The sequence below is a fragment of the Xyrauchen texanus genome, chromosome 10 (genome assembly GCF_025860055.1).
Source record: "Xyrauchen texanus isolate HMW12.3.18 chromosome 10, RBS_HiC_50CHRs, whole genome shotgun sequence".
In the NCBI taxonomy this organism is placed as follows: domain Eukaryota; kingdom Metazoa; phylum Chordata; class Actinopteri; order Cypriniformes; family Catostomidae; genus Xyrauchen; species Xyrauchen texanus.
Genome location: NC_068285.1, coordinates 43105528 through 43125358, shown reverse-complemented (window position 1 = coordinate 43125358; position 19831 = coordinate 43105528).

Genomic DNA, 19831 nt, shown 5'->3' with positions numbered 1-19831 from the left:
TCTTGATGAGAGAGAGAACCAGTGGGAGTCAGAGACAAGGCCGTAGCCTGGAGCACGCTTGGGAGTCCTTGGGGCCTGCTAGTTCAGCATCATTCAGCAAGAGAGTGAGAGAGCACAAGGCTCAGAGGACCAGAAAACAGGAGAGGCAGGAAGCAAGAGCGAGAGAGCTAAGAGAGGGCTAAGAGAGGGCTAAGAGCATTTATAACCTTAGAAAACATGTCCCACCCCTCATTGGCTCGACCAATGAGAAGGGTTTGGGTTCCAGGCGGGAATTTGGTTTATTGCTCTTTGTTCTCACATTTCTCATTGCATGAGCAAGAAAGAAACTAGGAAATATACTTGTAATACTAATATGTTGTTGTTATCGACATATCATGTACACAGTCATTTCGATCTTCAAAATACCAAGTTATAGAGACCAAATATGCCACACATATGATTTCGGTTAACCATAGTATGCAAAGTCTGAAACATTAACCCATTAGAGTTTGAAAGAAAACACAGATCAAACAACATTTAGGAAAATTATGAGATGGATCATTAGATACATGTCAATGAATTTATCACATGGATATATAGAATATATATATAGGATTAACAGGGTTCATTTCTCTTTCTCAGTAAGAGAATGAAGTGAGGGTCAGCACTTCTCTGAACATTCCTTTGGAGGTCGTAAAAGTCTCCCTTACTCTGGGCATGAGAGAGTTCCTTTGTCAAGGCTCATTTGCATGTTTATGACAGTAAGAGATTTTGGGCTGAATGACTCAAAAGATAGTAAAACATCGCGTAATATCATTCTACAGAGATCTTATATTCGAATTCAGCTCGGACAAATCGTAAGGTTTAATTTGATACCAAGAAACGTGTGTTAAGTACACTTAAAAAGGGAATATACACTCTGAGGCTATTAAATATGAGGCCTCAGAGTTTAAAACACAACGAAACAGTTCTAACGAGTTTGATATACCTCAGAAATACACAACATACAGGGATTACACGTATTTCATTAGCAATATGCAGTTCTGTGTTTAACTAAAAACACACACACACACATTTTTACGTTCAAAGTTTCCCCCTTCCTGTCCACACGATAAGCACGTGGTGAGCATGCGGATGTCACATGCGGTTCTCTGTCAATAGTTCATTGTCTCTTTGTCAATACATTTATTGTGCTTGTGGAGACTGGTTGGCGCTATTTCAGTAATTAGGGGAGTTTTTAACAGTAAGTTCTTGTTTGTTCGTGAATCTGCTAAGCCACTGATCCTCCGCCATACCTTACAAGACAAACAAGATGAAGGCAATGTTCATGACTGTTCATGCATTCGAGAAGGGAGGACCAGTCTTTGATTGTGAGTAGATGTGAAAGTAATTTTAATTTACCCACCAGCACATACAAAAATTAGCTGTAATTCTTGCTTTAAAGTTATGTTGATTGCTATCGCTAAATGGCCAATTAATATTAATTGAGTAAATGTGCTTTAGTTAGAATAATGGAGAGCATTCTGTGATATACATTTTTTTTATTTAGCTATTTGTCATGAATTTGTCAATTGGAAATTGCTTTTTAAAATAACCTTGATATTTTAACATTAACAGCAGAATATTGACTGTTCTCACTAATGTGGGTTTTATTTTATTCCTATAGATTGGATGAGAAGCAGTTCATGTAGGCAACACATGTTTTTTGTTGTTTTGTGGCTGAATATGAGAGAAGGCAGCTCAGATCATGAACAGTCCCATATTTCTGGACATAATGTCAAATGGTCAACTGACAATTCTGTCAAAGAAGCAGAAATGGCGATGTCAGAAATGGCGATGTCCAGCATCCCGGACAGCTCCCGCTCCAGCATGTCAAACCTGGTTTGCTGGAGCTGTAGGAATGGGTGGTCCTCCGGTCTGGCGATGCTGCCACGGCGTGTAGTGGGTCTGGACCTTGGTGGTTGCGCTGTTCCCTCCTCAGATGGCCCGTGCGCACGGCTCGTGAGGCCAGGGTCTTCCTGCGAAGCTGCATTATATTGTTTTTATTTATTGTGTGGCTGTGTTACATTTATTTCATGTAAATAACGATTAAAATATTTTCATAAGAAACCTTAATGTATGTGAACTTGATTTGTAAGTGTACCTTGGGGTTGGACTGCTTGCATTTCTGGTTGGGTGCCGATTTGAAAGCCCCCAAACCCTTCAACGCTTTCAGCGGTGAGGGTGGACAATGTCCTCTGCTGGCGTCAGGTCCTGAGTAGAGGCAGATCCACCTCCCATTATACGGCGTGTCCGATTGTTGCTAGCAAGCTTGGACTTCCCCCGTCTTCTAATGTCGTTGTAGCGCTTGCGGCACTGGTGCGATGTCCTGGGGATGCCAGCTGATGAAACAATTGTGGCTATTTCCTCCCACGCCTGTTTAACCGACGCTGATTTGGGTGGGTTTCTCCCATTCCCATACAACGTCACTTCTCTGTCTTTCACTGCCCTGACAAGAACGTCGGTCTCCCCGGCTGTGAACCGCTCCTGGCGCGCGCCTGGTAAATCCGCCATAATAATAACAATCCGCCATGCAACATGCGCACCTGCTCTTAAAGGGTATGTTGGATGATGCTCTGATTGGTTTATTTCACGTTACGCCCAAACCACACCTATGAATAATGAAGCTATTTCAGACCAACCCCTTTTAAACTTGCGTCGGGCACAAGAGTCATTTATCCCGCCGGTAAAATAGCAACAGCGCCCATGACCCGCCCACAAAGTTACTTGCGCATCGCGCTTGATACTTGCGTTTCAGATCGTTAAAATAGGCCCCTTTATGTTTTGTGACTTTGTATAAAGTTACATTTTGTACACACATATTTATCTGTATATACATAAGTGCATTTGTATTTGATTTGTTTCTTGTGATGATTGTGGTTTTATTTTTATTTTAAAGCCTAATCAGGGACGAGGGATGCAAATTAGCTTTATGCTATATGCCCTATGTACATGGCATCGGTTGTCTGTGTGTAACAATTCCTAGTGTATTGTCCCTGTTAAATAAACAAATAAAATAAAATAAAAAACTATGAGGCTCTGCAAAGCTAGAACTCTGCATGTGAAATTTGTGGAGAAAGCTGAAATTACTTAATTTCCTCTGTGGATGATTTAGATGACTGGCGTGAAGCAAGACTTGGAGGGTACAAATCGTACATTTGGGTACATCACCATAGCATAGGCTCTGAATGCTCTCCATTCTACCCAGTGCTCTCATTTAATTGGAGGAGAAACTGCAGGCAGGAATGTCTAGGTTACGTATGTAACCTCCGTTCCCCGATGGAGGGAACGAGACGTTGTGTCAGAGAAGCGACACTAGGGGTCTCTCTTGAGCGGCGATATATACCTCTGTTCTATGAAAAAAGGCCAATGAGAAGTTGGCATTTCCCGTATATCCCACCCCCGGACATACAGATATTTAAGCGGGGCGAATACGAGAGTTCATTCAGGATTTTTCTGAGGAGCCGGAAATGGTCCGGCCACAACAGTGGCTCGGCTCAGCGACGTGGCGGGGAAGACACAACGTCTCGTTCCCTCCTTTGGGGAACGGAGGTTACATACGTAACCTAGACGTTCCCCTTCTGTCGCTCTCTCCACATTGTGTCAGAGAGGCAACACTAGGGGTCCACTTTTAAACGTGCCATGCACTGAGCCATGTACGTGAACTGCTGATACAAGAGCGGGCAGGTATTCTTACATGCAAAGGCGACCAGCTGTATCAGACTGCATGTACCCTTCCCCAATGCCCCATCAAAGCCATCAGAATCCTTCTGGTTAGCCTGGAGAGGGGAACAAGGTGATGCTTGCCAACCTGGGAACGGGCCAAGCCTGGCTGGGCCTCTTTTCTCTCTATGTTTCTTGCATAGAGCAACTACGGCCGGGGCCCTTACATGCATTAAGGGAAGGGGGTCTTACCCCGTTTCCTATTCTTTCAGGGGGAGAAGACCCCCAGGGTGAGGTCGGTCGCTGAGCGCAGTTCCTGCAGCGTGTCGGGATCAGGGCCACCCCCGTGCATATTTCTGAGTGCCTTGGCTTGGTGGACCTGCAGGAGAGCTGGGCGGAAGCAGCGCATCTGGCGGTGCTGTAGGCCTTTGCAGTCAGCGAGGATGTTGCTCTACAGGGCCGGGAAGGGAGTACAGGGCGGCCCCGCCAGGTGGTAGGGTTTCCAGGGTATAAGTGGAGCGCAACTGCTGTGGGGAGGATGGAGGGTTCCAATCCAAGCCCACGCTACTGGCTGCCCAGGAAAGCATGTCGGTCATCTGCGCGTCGGCCTCAGCCTGGGCATGCAGGCCCGAAAGCAGCAGCCCAGGGGAGTCCTCAGTGTCAGACACCGCGCCTTCTGATGCAGCGGCGAGCTCATCCGCTTCTGTCTCTAGAGGATAGGCAGACTGGCTGTAAGACGAGTCGCTGTTGCCTCGAGCACGGACGGGAGTTAACGAACGTTCCGGGGTGCGGGTGGTCCGAGGGGGTGTACCCGGCGGAGCTGCACCCGCTGCCATCCCCAAATCGCCTCCATCGCCAACCGCATCGTCCTCAATCCCGTGGGAAGAAGGAGCAACGCGGGGGGCGGCTGGAGTGGCTTGCTTACGGTTGTAAGCGAGCCGCGACCGCAACGTTGTCATGGTCATGTTCTCGCAGTGAGAACATGAACCATCCACAAACACAGCCTCGGTGTGATCGCTACCCAGACACACGAGACAACGCCTGTGGCCCTCTGAAGCGGAGAGCACTCTACCGCATCCAGGAACAACACAGGGGCGGAAAGGCATCTTTATAAAGACGCGTCCTTAAAAGGACGTTCAACGCCGCTGTGTTTTGCTCTTTTAGAGTAAATTACTCTTTTAAATAAAATCACTCTTTTATGAAAAAAAAAATTGTGAGAGTTCTTTTATCTGCGCTGTCGAAGCGCCCAGGGGCAGGAATGCACAGCCGTGCAAACAGGAGAAAGCCGCTGTTGTGCGCCGTAACGTCCAACAGCATGCAGCAGAGGAATGACAGGAACTGGTGTGTAACTCGCAGCAATTGCAGACACGACCATCGGCTCCGAAGAAATTTTCTGAATGAACTCCCGTATTCGCCCCGCTTAAATATCCGTATGTCCGGGGGCGGGATATGCAAATACCGTCTGCCAACTTCTCATTGGCCTTTTTTCATAGAACAGAGGTAAATATCAGCACTCAAGAGAGACCCCTAGTGTCGCTGCTCTGACACAATGTGGAGAGAGCGACAGAAGGGGAACCACAGATTCCAAGAGAGTAGACAAATACCATATGCTTCCAGATTGACCAACTAAAAGAACTGGTAAGATCCAGCGAATGTTGCAATAGAATACATTACTCCAACTGTCAATACTGTTATTTCTGCAGAAAATAAGAAAACTAATTCAGATCATATTTGATATGGAGCTTGTGTGGAGGTGGTCAATCAGAGCCGCTTTGAGACAGCTTAAAACATGTCATGAGTTCTATCCACAATATTCCTGAGTCCCATGATGCTTTGCGGGCAATGTGGGCAGAACTTCCGGTTAAGGGTAAACAATCGTTATGTTATGCATGAACGCAGCATTTAAAATCGAGCGCTAGCATCCTACCTACTACCTACTTCCTCCAATCACAGTAGTCTATCTATCAAGAACAGCCTATATATATATATATATAGGCCGTTCTTGATAGATAGACTACTGTGATTGGAGGAAGTAGGTAGTAGGTAGGATGCTATATATATAGCTCCTATTGGCAGATAGACACTCATCCACTTGCAACCCCAACCATGAACAGTCATTCATGTTTTTCCTGGAACTCAGGACTTCAGTCATCTGCCTCTGATTATTCACTTCCACGGCCTGCTGTGGATGGTAGCCGCATGGAAGGTAGCACATCCCCAGCAAACACTCATTCTCCATTACAGGAAAGACCTAGCTGCAAAATTCCACGCAACCTCAGCTCTTCACAAGGATATTGCTCATGACCTAACAGTAATATAATGCTTGCTGTGTTGCAGGATGTATCACCAAGTTTGCATGCCCCTCACACGCACGTTTCAAGAGAAGTTCACCAATCAATGTCAAAGACCTCTCCAAGCTCTATTCAAGCACGCAATCACTGTACTGCATCTATTGGTCATGGGTTTCCTCATGGTTGATGAATTTAAGTCTAGCAAGAGTCGATAAGGATACATTCCCCGGAGCCCCTTTTTCCTTAAATGCGACCATCATTAAAACAAATTTTATCAGTCAGCGGCAGAAAAAAAAAAAAGATTTTCCCAGCAGGTACAGCTTATGCACGTGCGCGTACTAGAGATGATTGACAGGTTATGTCCATATCTAAAGGTGATAGGCTGTTTAACTTAGGCGGGACTTTCCTTCTATATCCCTTGACCATTGGACACTCATAGCTGCTCAGCTGAGTGTTGCAAATTCTCCCATTCATTTTAATACGGTGGCTTATCTGCTAAATGATCTCTATAAACCTAAATTATTCAGCGTAATGCTCATTACCATATTTTAAGGTGACATGCTTACCTGTAAGGAAGTACACCTTTCACATACGTGGACCACTGGGTGCTGGAGCTCCTTCGTTGGGCTTTCAAATCCTCACTTTATTTTAAAGAAGTGGGACGTCACACCTAAACTATCTCTGGCAAGACTACCTTCAGATGTAGCAGCCATATATATTCGATACACAATCTAAGCTGCTGTATTTTCTAGATCAATTGCAATTGACCTCGTATTAGCTACAACATTGTCGTTGTTGATTACAAACCAAGCCCTTCCATTAGAGGAGCCAAAGCTTTAGCCTAAATAGCATAAGTGACGCTTCATTTATTGTCACGCATGCCAGCTGAGTTACTAAATGGATAATATTCAGATGTCTCAGTGATCAGGCAGGATACATTTCATATGATTCACAGCAAATTATTCACTGGGAGGGACGTAACAAACTACAGACAGCGTGCGCGATGGACTCGGTGTGGAGAGAAATTGGAGTTTTATGAACGCCCGCCAGGATGTCAGCCTTCTGTGACATCTCCCTCATCAAACTATTTTATCACTTAATATACATTTTTTATCACTTCAGCCAATCTCAACTGTTTACACAAATATGAATGAACACTTTATTTTTTCCCCATTTACTCAGATTGCACAAAAAGTAGTTCCATGAAGTTGAATGTTACAGGGACTGATGCAGATCCCACTGTGTTCTGGTTAAATAAAATTAAAACATATTTTTCTTTATGACAGCTTCCCTAAAATTAGATCCTATTCCTAAAATAAGAAATATCACAATGTATTGCCTTGCTTACAGTATCGCAATATATCATATTGCAACCCCTGTATTGCGATACATATCATAATCGCCAGATTCTTGCCGATTCACAGCCCTAGTTACAAGCCGTTCACACATTGGCAAAAGAAAAAGTCAAATATAACATTAAATTGTTACATACGGCACCTTTAACTATTATTAACACATATCATAACCTTTGAATTGAGAAAAAATTATCTGTGGTAAGCAAATAGTTGCTGAAATTCAAGCAGTCACCGACAGCACTCATTTTAACACAGACCATATTTTTTTTAATTTCCCTCCATTTAAATGGTACTGTGCCCACATAAAGCAGGATTCAAGCTAAGATTTTCAAAAAGAACTGCTAGCCATACTGATTTTTTTAACTTGAACAGAAATTGTAACTTGTAATTTTATCAGTAGATTTCCCTCTGTCAAAACAATGTTAATGATCACTGAAATGTATTTTATTTATTTATTGGCAGGTTTTCCAACTTCAGGACTTGAAATTAATCTGAATGAAAGGTATGTCAAGATTAAACAAAATAAACAATACACTAAACCATGAACACCATAGAAACGAAAGACCAAACTTGTGTCCATTTTACCACCAGGCTCTCTAGATCTACTACAACAATTGCTAACAAAATCTTATCAAAGTAAAACGTGTGCACAAACGTAGAAATTCATAAAATTACCAATAATTTTTTAAAACACTGTATGTTTAAACAATTACAAAAGCTGTGTTTTTATTATTATTATTATTATTATTATTATTATTATAAGATTGTGCTTCACTATGTCTTTATGAACCCTTTTATCCCCTGTTACAGATGGCAGACTGGACAGCACGGGAAGGTCCTCTGCTCTTCGGGGTCTTACCTTGAATTTGAAAGAGCAGTACTATATTTCAAAGACAATACAGGTCATTTCTTTTATTAAAGTGTACAGTGATAAAAGCTGAAATCACTGAAAAATGTCTGCATTACTACATAAATATATATGTGTGTGTGTGGGGGGGGGGGTGTCAAGAGACTATACATATGTCAAGATACTGTATATACTTTATGTGTGTGTGTGCGTGCATGCGCTGTATTACTGAAGACTGGCTTTTCTGGATTTATTCACGATAAAGACATAGTATTAACACTGCTTTTTTTAAGCATTCCATAGAGTACTGAGGCATGGGAGAACCACACCAGCATCAATAAAATGGGAATATTTGTAGTGGTGAACTACAACATTTCCATCAACATCAAGATCATTCTCCAATGTGGTCAATGTTGCAATTGTCCTGGAATAGCAGGTAGTTATTGACAATTTGTGAGACTATACCAATGCGTTCATTACATTCTTTGGATAGAGGATAACAAGAACTTAAAAGCTGCTCGTATGAATGTATTGCATAACTGCAATAATTGTAAAAAAAAAAAAAAGATCTTTCTCTAAGGTGAATAATTGTCTCCAAACATTATTCTGTTGTGCAGGTGACAAGTTATTATGTTAAATATGTTAAAGAGTGATTTAGTTTGTCATGGATTGCATTTTTTCATTGGTACAGTGAGAAATAAATAAACAATTTGATATAAATAATATACATTTTACGATTAGGTGAACCAAAAAAATATGTCCACTTCAAATCAAATATGTAATTGGACCAAAATTACTGATCATTACTGATTGAGCCAATGTTAAAAGACTGTTGCCACAATAGAGAATATTCAATTCACAGAACAGTCACTGAGACAATTGACAAATTTAAATGCAACAAGTCACAAATACATTTTGAGTTGGAGACTCAAAGAGTTAGAATGTTAGTGTTGTTGCCGTCTGGAGAGATTAAATTAATTTCATTCAGAATGAAGTCAAATCCAAATTCCTGATATCTTCAGACAATTTTTATATCCTAGCCAGATGCTTTTTTCATGTACAAAAACGAAGACATGTCCAGGAAAAAGAGGACTTCTGGTCACCCTAGCTTATGTCATTGCACAGTAAATATGAAGGCAAGTACATAAACGGATGACCCTCCAAGACTAATGGACAAATTATGGACAAAGTTTTCCTCCAGTGTATTAAATGCTCTTTATGAAAGATGTTTGATATTAGGAAATTAACTGCATAATAAATGCCATATAATAGGCTATAATATTTTTTTCCAAATATAATAATCAGCTTTTAACAGCAGGAGAAAAATAAAACTTCCTGTATCTCGTTAGAACTACCATACATTCAGTGTATCAGTTTTCACATGCCTACATGTGATTATCCTGGCTGCTGAGAGCTGCAGACCATACACTCTTTCAAAGTACTTTTACACTTTCTCTCTCTCTCTCTCTCTCTCTCTCTCTCTCGCCTCCAGCACACCTGCTCCAACACGCTCACCAATAGCCCTTTTCCACCGAAATTGTGATTGTTCTTGTGCCGAGCCTGTGCTCCGCTGGTTCACATCCGAGGCCACATCGTAAACCGGTCGTGCTTTTCCACTGACCTGAGAGCCGAATGGTGATGAAATGGGTTACTGTCTACGTGGTAGTTTCACGTTACTACCTCAAACATTATCAAACATGTGTTTGTCACAGTGTGTTTGTTAACCGCTTTTACTTGTGTTTTAGAGGACATATTTAAACATACGGATTAAAGCAATCAAATGTTACTACATTGCTCAACAAGATCTACGCTAAAGACGACAGGTAATGTAATTACATTATATTGTATGAACTATGGTTTAACTTGCTATGTTCTGTAAACTCTTAGTGGAATCATTATAAACATTGGTGTAGCAGATGGTTGTATTTGGATTTTTGCCATAGCATATAATATTAATGATTGAGAATCCAACTGTTTTGTGAGGTCAAAAGTCTCAGGTGTGACATGTCTGAGTCCAAAAAATGTTTTGTTCCTCCACTGTCTCTTTAGCTTATGTCTTTCTTACGGTCCCTGAACTCCCTTAAGTGTTTTTCAAATGGTTTATGATTTGTCAATTGTCAGATTAAAGGCGGCGTGCATCATTTTGTGCTGTAACTTCATTCTCGTAGTGATTTTTTCACTTGCGATATCTCTAGTTTATCAAGGATCTTCGTAAATACCATATCGCAAGTAGAGCACTTGTTTTGTGTTACCTGAACTCTTTTGCTGTCTGATCATTTTGTGGGTTTTTATTGTTGTTATAGAGTTATAAATTACTCCTTGCTGCAGATGGTAGCTACTGTTGTTGTTTGTGAAAACTTTACTATGATGACAAAACATTATCCTGCCCTCATTCCCTGATGTAATCGGTTCCTGTGTAAAGACCAGCAAGCTTTTGGGGCTGGTGTCGAACCAGGTTTCAGTCCCAGAATGGCCTTTTCTTTGGTGGAAATGCGCAGAACACTTCGAGAATTCGCACTGGACTAGGAACCCACACCCGAACCATGTCGGTGGAAAAGGGCTACCAGAGACAGTGGTGAATTCTCAGGGCAAGCAAAGCCTTCTCTGCTGGCCTAACATGCCTAATAAATAAATCTTTTTTCATCCTTTCATTCTCATTCACCTTTTCGCCTATGTATTTTCAATCTCTTTTCAATCCTAATTCATCTACAAACGAATAGTAAAAAAGTTTATCCAATCAGAATTTATTCCTTGATGCTTACAGGCGAAGCTTGATGGCTGTTTCCCAAATTGCATGCTCAAAGCCAAACTTGTTAGCCAAAGCAGCACGTGAGTCTGAGCTCCACATTGTTATCCATTCAGAATTTTTACAGAATCCCTCAACAGTGCAAGTGCATAGGCAACTAAAAGTCAGATTGTCAGATTCATTAGCCAATCAAATTGATTTATTTGTTCTTGGTGGGAGTGGTCTTTAATATATGTACCAGTTGAGGCCTTCTAGCTGGCCTTGAGTGACGGAATCTTGATTTTAGTGATTTATGAAATTTGAAAGTGATGAGCGCAAGATTGAAGTGGTAAGTGCCTTTTGCATTGTTATAGCAACATCAGGAGATTTTTCGAAGGGTAAATTAGGCTGGCTGGAGCATTCGGTGTCTTTTCAAGTTTTGAAAAGTAACCATGTACACTGACGAAAAATAAATAAATACTGCAAGCAACATTTAAATCTCAAATATTATAAGATAGCTTTTTCCTGGTATGAGACCTCCTTGGTTTTGGCTTTCATGTGTGCCCTTACACAAATCGAGAGTTCATGGCAAATTTGCCTCAAATTAGGCCACAGATAATTTTCATATGCAAATGAGGTTTATGATAAACTTGTGGCAAATTGTCCATTGTTGCCAAAAGTTTGGCACTAGCGGTGAAGAGCTGCAAACTTCTGGCAAACATTCACAATCAAAAATGTCGAACGGCAAACTTATTGCATATATGTGACAAGTTTAGTTTTTTGTAAGGTTGGATGTGTTTTTTAAAAAGTAAATTGGTATTAGTTAACTGCAACATAATGTATGAAGTCCATAGGCATAGGGTGTCTTATTAATTGTGAAACTTGGTGTTCTTAAATGGCATGAATCGCACTGAAGGCCTAGACTTAAAATGCACGGGCCGCCATTGCCCATAGAAATCAATAATGCAAATATACTTTTAAAAGTATGTTCCCCAACTCTGCAAATTATTAAATAGAACACCTGTTTCATCAGATTTACACTTATTATGCATTGTAATTTTAAATGAAAATGTTTTCATTGTCATTTTAACTGAAATTCTATACTACTGTACTTATCAGAGGAATTTAAACTGATATGACAGACAAAAACAGACCATGATGGAAATTTTACATCTCAGTCAGTCAGATATTTGTAGTGCACCCTCTGTATGTGACCTGTAATGCTGGCACTTGTGTGACAATGGCCAAAAAGTCAGAAAAAACAATAAAGAACAGGTCAGGCCATGTGAGGAGAGAAACAACCTCTGCATCTTTATTCACAAACTCTCCATACAAAAAATTAGGACAAAACAAAATGTCAGTGTTTGTCATAAAAAAAAATCTTCAGGGAAGTACACCTGGGATAGTAGAAGTATGAAATTGATCTTTATGTTTCTTTTTTTTCTTTTTAATGGCATCTGAACTTTCCTTTATGTTATTTTATATTTTATGGTCATTATTAATTGTATTAATGTTACTATTCATTAAATGTGGCAGACCAATATTTATGCCCATGGATGGGTCATCATTACAATGGTTAGGTCAATGTAGCTACTCTTTCTGAAAAATAATAATTATAATTATACTTTTTTTAATGGCCCAAGGTTAGTTATGTTTATATCATTAACTATTAAGAGTTTTTTTTGACAGCCAACAACTGCACAAATTAAGTCTGAACTCCTTTTTACTCCTCCTACTACCTAAAAGGGTTGTTGTTCTCCATATGGATCACTTCTTTTGGTAGTTTTTGCCTTGCTTCTTAAGTAGAACGGAACCCAAAATCTGTCCAGTGGCCATCAAAATCGTCATGATGCTGCCCAGTGAATGGTCAGGAAAACTGGATAGAGAATAATTTGCTTGTTTTATCAAACAAAAGTAATATCACATCTCTTTACAAAAAGCCAAATTATTTGTGGTATCCTTCATGTCTGTAGCACAAATGGTATGATGTGAAACTTTGCCATTTCTATTGGGGTTTTGAAGGACAACAAAACAACTGCATTCAGTAAGTAACAATACACAGTTACTAGTATCAGGCAAAAATAATCTGCTTGATGAAATGGACCACAGCTTTTGTCTTCACCTTTTTTTTCTTAATGTTAACACCTACTATTCCTGAAACAAGAGGGGCTGGAGCTGATGACGGTATTACAAGTGTGTTATTATCATTAGCCTTTGTGCGCTTATTTATAACAGCTTATGTATAACAGCCCTCCCTACTTCATTTTAACCGCCCACCATGCCAACTGCTAAAACTGAAAACAAACACATCAGTAGCTAATTTCTGGGATTTAGTGAATAATCTCTGTGAAAACATTTAGAGAAAAGTGTGCAATAATCTCTGCATTATCATGAACAATTAAGTATTTTAATAAGTAAATACCTAATGTTTAGTTGTATAGATATATCCTTAATTATGCATTTAATTTAAATGCATAATGTAAGTGCTATACAAGTCCTTACAGGCTAATGCAAATACACAATCTTATCGCCCTGTGCCAGTTTTCTCTGGAAATATTTCCTGAGCAGGTGGAGGCGGTGGAGAGGACGATGAGAAGTGTGTTAACGCAGAACCACTGAATATGCCAGAGGTAACGCACACTTGTTTCTGTCGATAAGCTGCAATTTGTTTAAAGGGGATTTCATTAATTGACTTTCAGAACTTAAGTGTGATATAAACATTCATCTGCCGTCGAAATGGATGCATTAATCAGACTTTTATTTGCATACTGCATGTTAATTACAGTGTGCATGTTGCATTTATTAATGTTTGCCTTGGTAGGCCTCTTCTAAGCCTTTATTTAAGAGGCCTTGATACATCTGAAGATTTTCATACTAACAAGTTTTTCTTTTTTTTTTACAATGGTGGATTCCAAAATATGTCAAATAAAAATAAAGAGCTATTTTTAGATTAGTATTAGATTTGACTAAATAAATTAACCAGAACATCATCAATATTCACACACAGATGATCAACATCACAACATAAAAAAATCTAGCAAAATACATTCACAAATTGTACTGTAAATATTAAAGTATCATTCTTAAATGGCATGAACATGGACCACCTACAGTGCGTTTAGTGACATTCTAAATAATAAACACAACAATGGGAAGAACTGTCAAAAATCACCAGTTCCAATCTCATTGGCTGACGTTACACAAATTACAGGAGTTGGGGAGCACAGGTTTTTTAAACAGTCCACCGGGAAAAAGAGTTGTTTAGAAGGTACCAAGCTTCTACAATAAGCCCTTTTGTGAGAATTTATCTCTGATTTTGCCAAAGTTTGCCAGGTGGCATCAAATCTTTAAATGATATTATGATATTTGCTTGAGGCACTAAGTAGAATGTAAACTAAATATCCACAAGCAGAACTACACATTCTGTTTTGTTGTCAGTTGAGTTATGCCTGTGTATTATTCAGTATTTACGTAAGACAAAAGTATGCTATAGGTTTTTGTTTGCCGCTACATCTCATGTAAATTTTGAATTACTTAAATTTTGTTATCAGCTGTAATCAACTGTATATGGGCTTGGAATTAACTGCACTAATTTGTGGGTCCATTAGTTGGCAACACTCCCAGTTGGGCTGTTGTTTTCAAGAAGTAGTCAATGAAGAAGAAAATGGAAAGTGGCAATAAAAACAACAGTAGACAAAGTTGGAAACAGCAAAAACAGATTTGCACTGTGACATATGTCACACAACTTTGCTAAAGTGTGAGGGACAGGGAAACTTAATTGCACACCGGATGCATCTGACAGATGACATTTTGCGTTGTAAAAGTATGAACAATTAATTTCTATGAAATAATTTCAGTTATTGATTTTGCAAAGTCACACCAGTTTCATACACTAACCTGCAAATTTGATCACTATTTTCACCCAATTTGGAATGCCCAATTCCCAATGCGCTCTAAGTCCTCGTGGTGACGTAGCGACTCTCCTCGATCCGGGTGACAGGGGATGAATCTCAGTTGCCTCCGCATCTTATCACGTGGCTTGTTTAGCGCATTACCGTGGCGCATGTGAGAGGCTCATGCTATTTTCCGAGGCATCAACGCACTACTCACCACATGCCCCACAGAGACTTTGGACTGCCAACTGCACCAATCAATATTTTATGACATTTCTACTGAACAGTACCCAATTTGCTATACAGGCATTCAATGAGGCATTGTTCAGTGCACTAGCTAGCTGATGGAACAGCACATTTCTGATGGGCATTATCAACAGTATTCCAGATGGAGTGATCATTTGATATCTCTGAACCTCTGATCACACTGGCTTCTGACCCCCCCGCCACTGGCATGGAACAAAGAAGATTTACTTCTGCAAAAGGGTGGTGTTACGACCAAACCCTTTGGGTTATCTTAAACAATAGAAGATAATGACTCTTTGCTCTTTAATCGCCCAGTGCCTTAGTTTTTATTTTCAAAACAATAACAAATGAATCTGGACAAGAACCAACCAAAACATTAAATGTTGATCAAATGAATGTGTTAATGTGGAGCGGAGGGGAGGGGGGCCGGGCTGGAATGTCGCACGGCCGGTCCCTAATCGGCCTGATGGGGCACGCGAGGGATAAAGGCGGCCAGTGACGATGGTTCAAGAGAGAGAGAATTACGGGCATGTCCGTCCTGTGTGTGTTTATGTTTGTGCTATTTGTTTTGAGTTTAATTAAACATTATTTATATTGACAAGCCGGTTCTCGCCTCCTCCTTGCCCATCTGAATCCCCTGGTTCCTGAAGAAAGAAAAACAGGTGAGTCTTCTGGGCAACTGCTTCCCTGGCCTGATCTAAACTAAATAAAGAAAATGTGTACCTAGAAAAGTAAATCAAAAACCCCACCTGCTCACAATAACAAAAACAAAGCTTTAGAGCGTAAAAGTTCAAGAAAAACATGCAATCCAAAACAGCTGGATCGCTCTGGCTATGAGGAGAAGGTTGGCGATGCCACCATGAGAGACGCAAGAAAGAGAGCTGCCATTAACACCCTCGAGGCTTTTATTTGAAATACCCAATGATCTCAGGGATCTTTTCAGGAACAGGGAAATCCCCCTCCCACAACACCACCAACAGACTAAAGAAATAACAGACAGTAACAACGAACACATCAAAAATGTGTTAGGACGCACGTGACAGGTGGTAACAAAGATAACTGCTCATATAACAATGGTGTATTTTGAAAGGCTAGAACATTCAACTGTGCATAGGATGAAACGGCAGGTAAAAATCCCAAGCATACTCTAGGCTTGTGGGATAAACTATCCTGCGCAGTGTTTGCAGTATACTGCACATTTTATAATTGTGTGCAAACCTAAATTTGCTTACTAGGCCCAGTATACATGCTGTATACTGCATAAATAGTAATAGTAGCATGTTAATGCATTCAGCCTATACTGCACACTACCATTCCAGATTTTAGCCACAGCTTGTTCCTTATTACAACTACTATTCTTAATTTATTATTACTCATCAAGACAAATGGAAGTACGTGATTTATGCTGTGACTAAAAAACGTAAACATATCAAAATTATCTGAGCTTGTTTGTCTAAATAACAGCTCTGTACTTTCTACTCTTTCTCTCAAGCAACTTCATGAGGTGCATCCTGACATGCTTGTTATGGACAGCTTTTCCTTCACTATTCACTTCAACCAAGCACATACAAATTAGTTCTGTAAAGACATTAATATGTACTGTAGGCACAGCTTATATTTGGTTACATAACAAATTTCAGGCATTTAAGCTTACCCCATTAAGTCATAACATAAGTCAAGTGTGTCCAAATCATGTGTCAGGAAAGTTCTCAGCATATAAAAAGGATATACAATTTTACTATAAATAACTCAAACATTTATTGCTAAAACTGTGAAGGATGTGGTAAGGGATCATCTGAATGGTCAATTTTTTGGTTTTAGTCATTTTCAATGTAGTATTACTGACTGATTATGCCGCTCCCTAACGCATATTGTGCAGTTTGCATAGTGAACCTAATCCATACGGTGGGCACCATCTTTCCATAGGGAGGCACCAGAAACACCTGCCTCCATTCCTTGCACAAACGAACCACGTACCACACCACAGGATTAAAATGTCCATTGTAGTAAAGTGATGCTTGCTTTAATTAATATTTAGTGGTGCGCATAACACAGCAGCAAATAATAATACTGGTGACATATAATATCAATCAGGATTATCTGGTTAGTAGTACTGTGCAGTACACCAAAATGCTTGTCTTCTGCACATTCAGTTTTGGTGTTTTCGTACATGTTTTGTACATTTTCCTAATCATCACCAGATCAGTATAATTCCAACCACCATGACCGCAATCCATTGTGCATCATTTCTTGAGATACAGAAACACGGCTCCATCGGTCTCCATAGACAAATGGGGGAAAACAGCTACTGTATGATCTGATCTGATTTGTGACAAACATGTAACTAAGGAAACAACTTAGTAACTAAGGAAACAACACAATTTACTCAACACTACCAGCCACTACTCAATATCATTTAGACAACACAAAACATCAAACAACTCCAAGCAGTTTGTCTATAATCAGGGGCCACAGAGACCATGTTGCTCTACATTGTCAATGTTCAGCGAGGAAATGCTTATTTTATTCAATGAACATAGACAACATTCAATGCATCAGAACACTCAATCCAGAACTAATATGCCCGTGAATAGGCCAATTACTCACTTACAGTACAAGGACAGTTTCATTCAGACAAAACAAGCTGCACAGTGGACCCAACCGTTTCTTGAACTTTAATCAACCTGTACATGAAGTAAATAGAAAGTCAGTAAAGTCAGTTTAAACACATGGATGATAACTGAGTCAAGGCCAGCACGCAGGAAGGAAAGTATGCGCATTCACAGAACATGCTGTAATAGTATGCAGCAGTTCAGCTATATTATTAAGACCTTTCACATGCACAATTCACCGCTCTGACCTCACCATGAAAACCATTGCAGATAGCAACAGGTAAGAACAACTTAACTATTCATAAATTTGCATTGAATACCCAATGTGTATTCACCAAACACTTGTTTTAGTGATATTTCAGTCACAATCCAGTTTAACCAGATACTGTAAGCACTTCCTGGTCCTTTGCATCACAAGTGCATATCTTAAATCACTTGAGCTTCTATGTAATCTGATTGCATCTGAACACACTTGTAAATGTAGTTGGTTATGTAATGCAAGTGTAGCAGTATGAGTTAAAGTGTAATGAGCTGGCGTACATTTGACCAATGCCTGTGCGAGGCTCCGTCCTATAAATATAGCGATTAGTCCTTCTAACGCCCTCTCTTGCTCTTTGGTGACTGAAGAGGTGTTGTGCTTCCGGGTCGCTCTCTCCGTGTGTTCTGCTGCGCTAACAGGTAGGGTAGCGGCTTCGCTGTCTCTGCGCGAATATCAGTTATTATCTGCTGTTATGGTTACTATGTGTTGAACGCTTAGATCTCCGGTGGAAGGGCCAATCTTGCTGTTCAGCACATTCAACGAACTGATTTGCTGCATTATCTGTGCCGTTGGCCCGCGTCAAGCTGTTTCCCTTGGGTATAAATGAATGCTGCTTGATCGGTATGTATGCCAAATGGCGTGTGACTCATTTATTTTTCTTTTATTAATTGGGGTTAATGGTAAATATTTTTGTGTAAATAACAGAAATGAGGCCGGTTTAGCTGGAGATCGGCGCCAGCCACACAGTATTGATTCGCTAACTGCTGTTTTGCCTGCACTGCTGTATGCCTGCATCGCTGTGTTGCCCGCATTGCTGTGGTTTGCTTTATGTCTGTGCCGCTGTTTGCTTTATGCCTGCACTGCTGTTTGCTTTACGCCTGCACCGCTGTTTGCTTCATGCGCATGCATTGAACATTGTACCAGCAACTGGAGCAGATTGCTGTGCGCTGGTCTTGCCATTATAACCACTGGGCAATTAAGGCTGCATGGCTAAAAATATGTGCCATTTGTTTCATGTGGGTCAGTGTTTTTATGATGTTTGAATATAGCTCAAGGGGTTGGGGCTTTATATTATAATTTTGCTGATTAAGAAGTTTGTTTTTTTCTTTTTGTTTTGATTTAAAATTAGGTTAAAGTTGTATTTTTCCCTTGTTTGATTTCTTTTGTTGCTGATTATTGAATTTATATATATATATATATATATATATATATATATATATATATATATATATATATATATATATATATATATATATATATATATTTCCTTTTTTATACTGCCTTTTTATAACCATTGCTGGTTTTGGCATTTTATATTGTGTTTATTTTGTGATAAGTTTGTTAGTTCTTTTCATTTGAAGATTATATATTGATTTCCCTTATTCCTTTTTTTGTGAATCTTTGTTAATTGAGTGTGTGTTTCATTACAGTGGCTGAGAGCCGATGGTGTTGTTGGTGTCTGGGTGGTAGCGTCCCCTTCTGGTGTGCTGTGTCGCCTTTCTTTTTTTGTTTTCCTTTGTGTTCACTGTGGTGTGGTTGTGTGTTTACTAGGGGAATTTTCCTTGGGATTTTTCTACTGCCTTTGACTCCTTTTCTCCTCCATCGGTAAGCCTCAGCCAATATAAATTATATATATATTTTTCTTTTTTTTTGTTTATTTCCTTTTTGTGCTCTCTTCCCCGAGAGATTGTTGTGTTTTAAATGGTTTTAAATGATTGAAATAAAAGGTGTTTCTTCAAAATTGAACGTCGTCTTTGGCTGAATTGTACATGTACCTGTGTGTCCTTAATTGTATCAATACCATTGCAATTAGGTAGTAAAATCATTCCCTGGGTGAAATTCCCAGGGTGGCGTAGTCTGCGTATTGTCTGTCCTCGTTTTGATCGCCACAATTTGGTGTAGTCGGCAGGATAATTTAACGC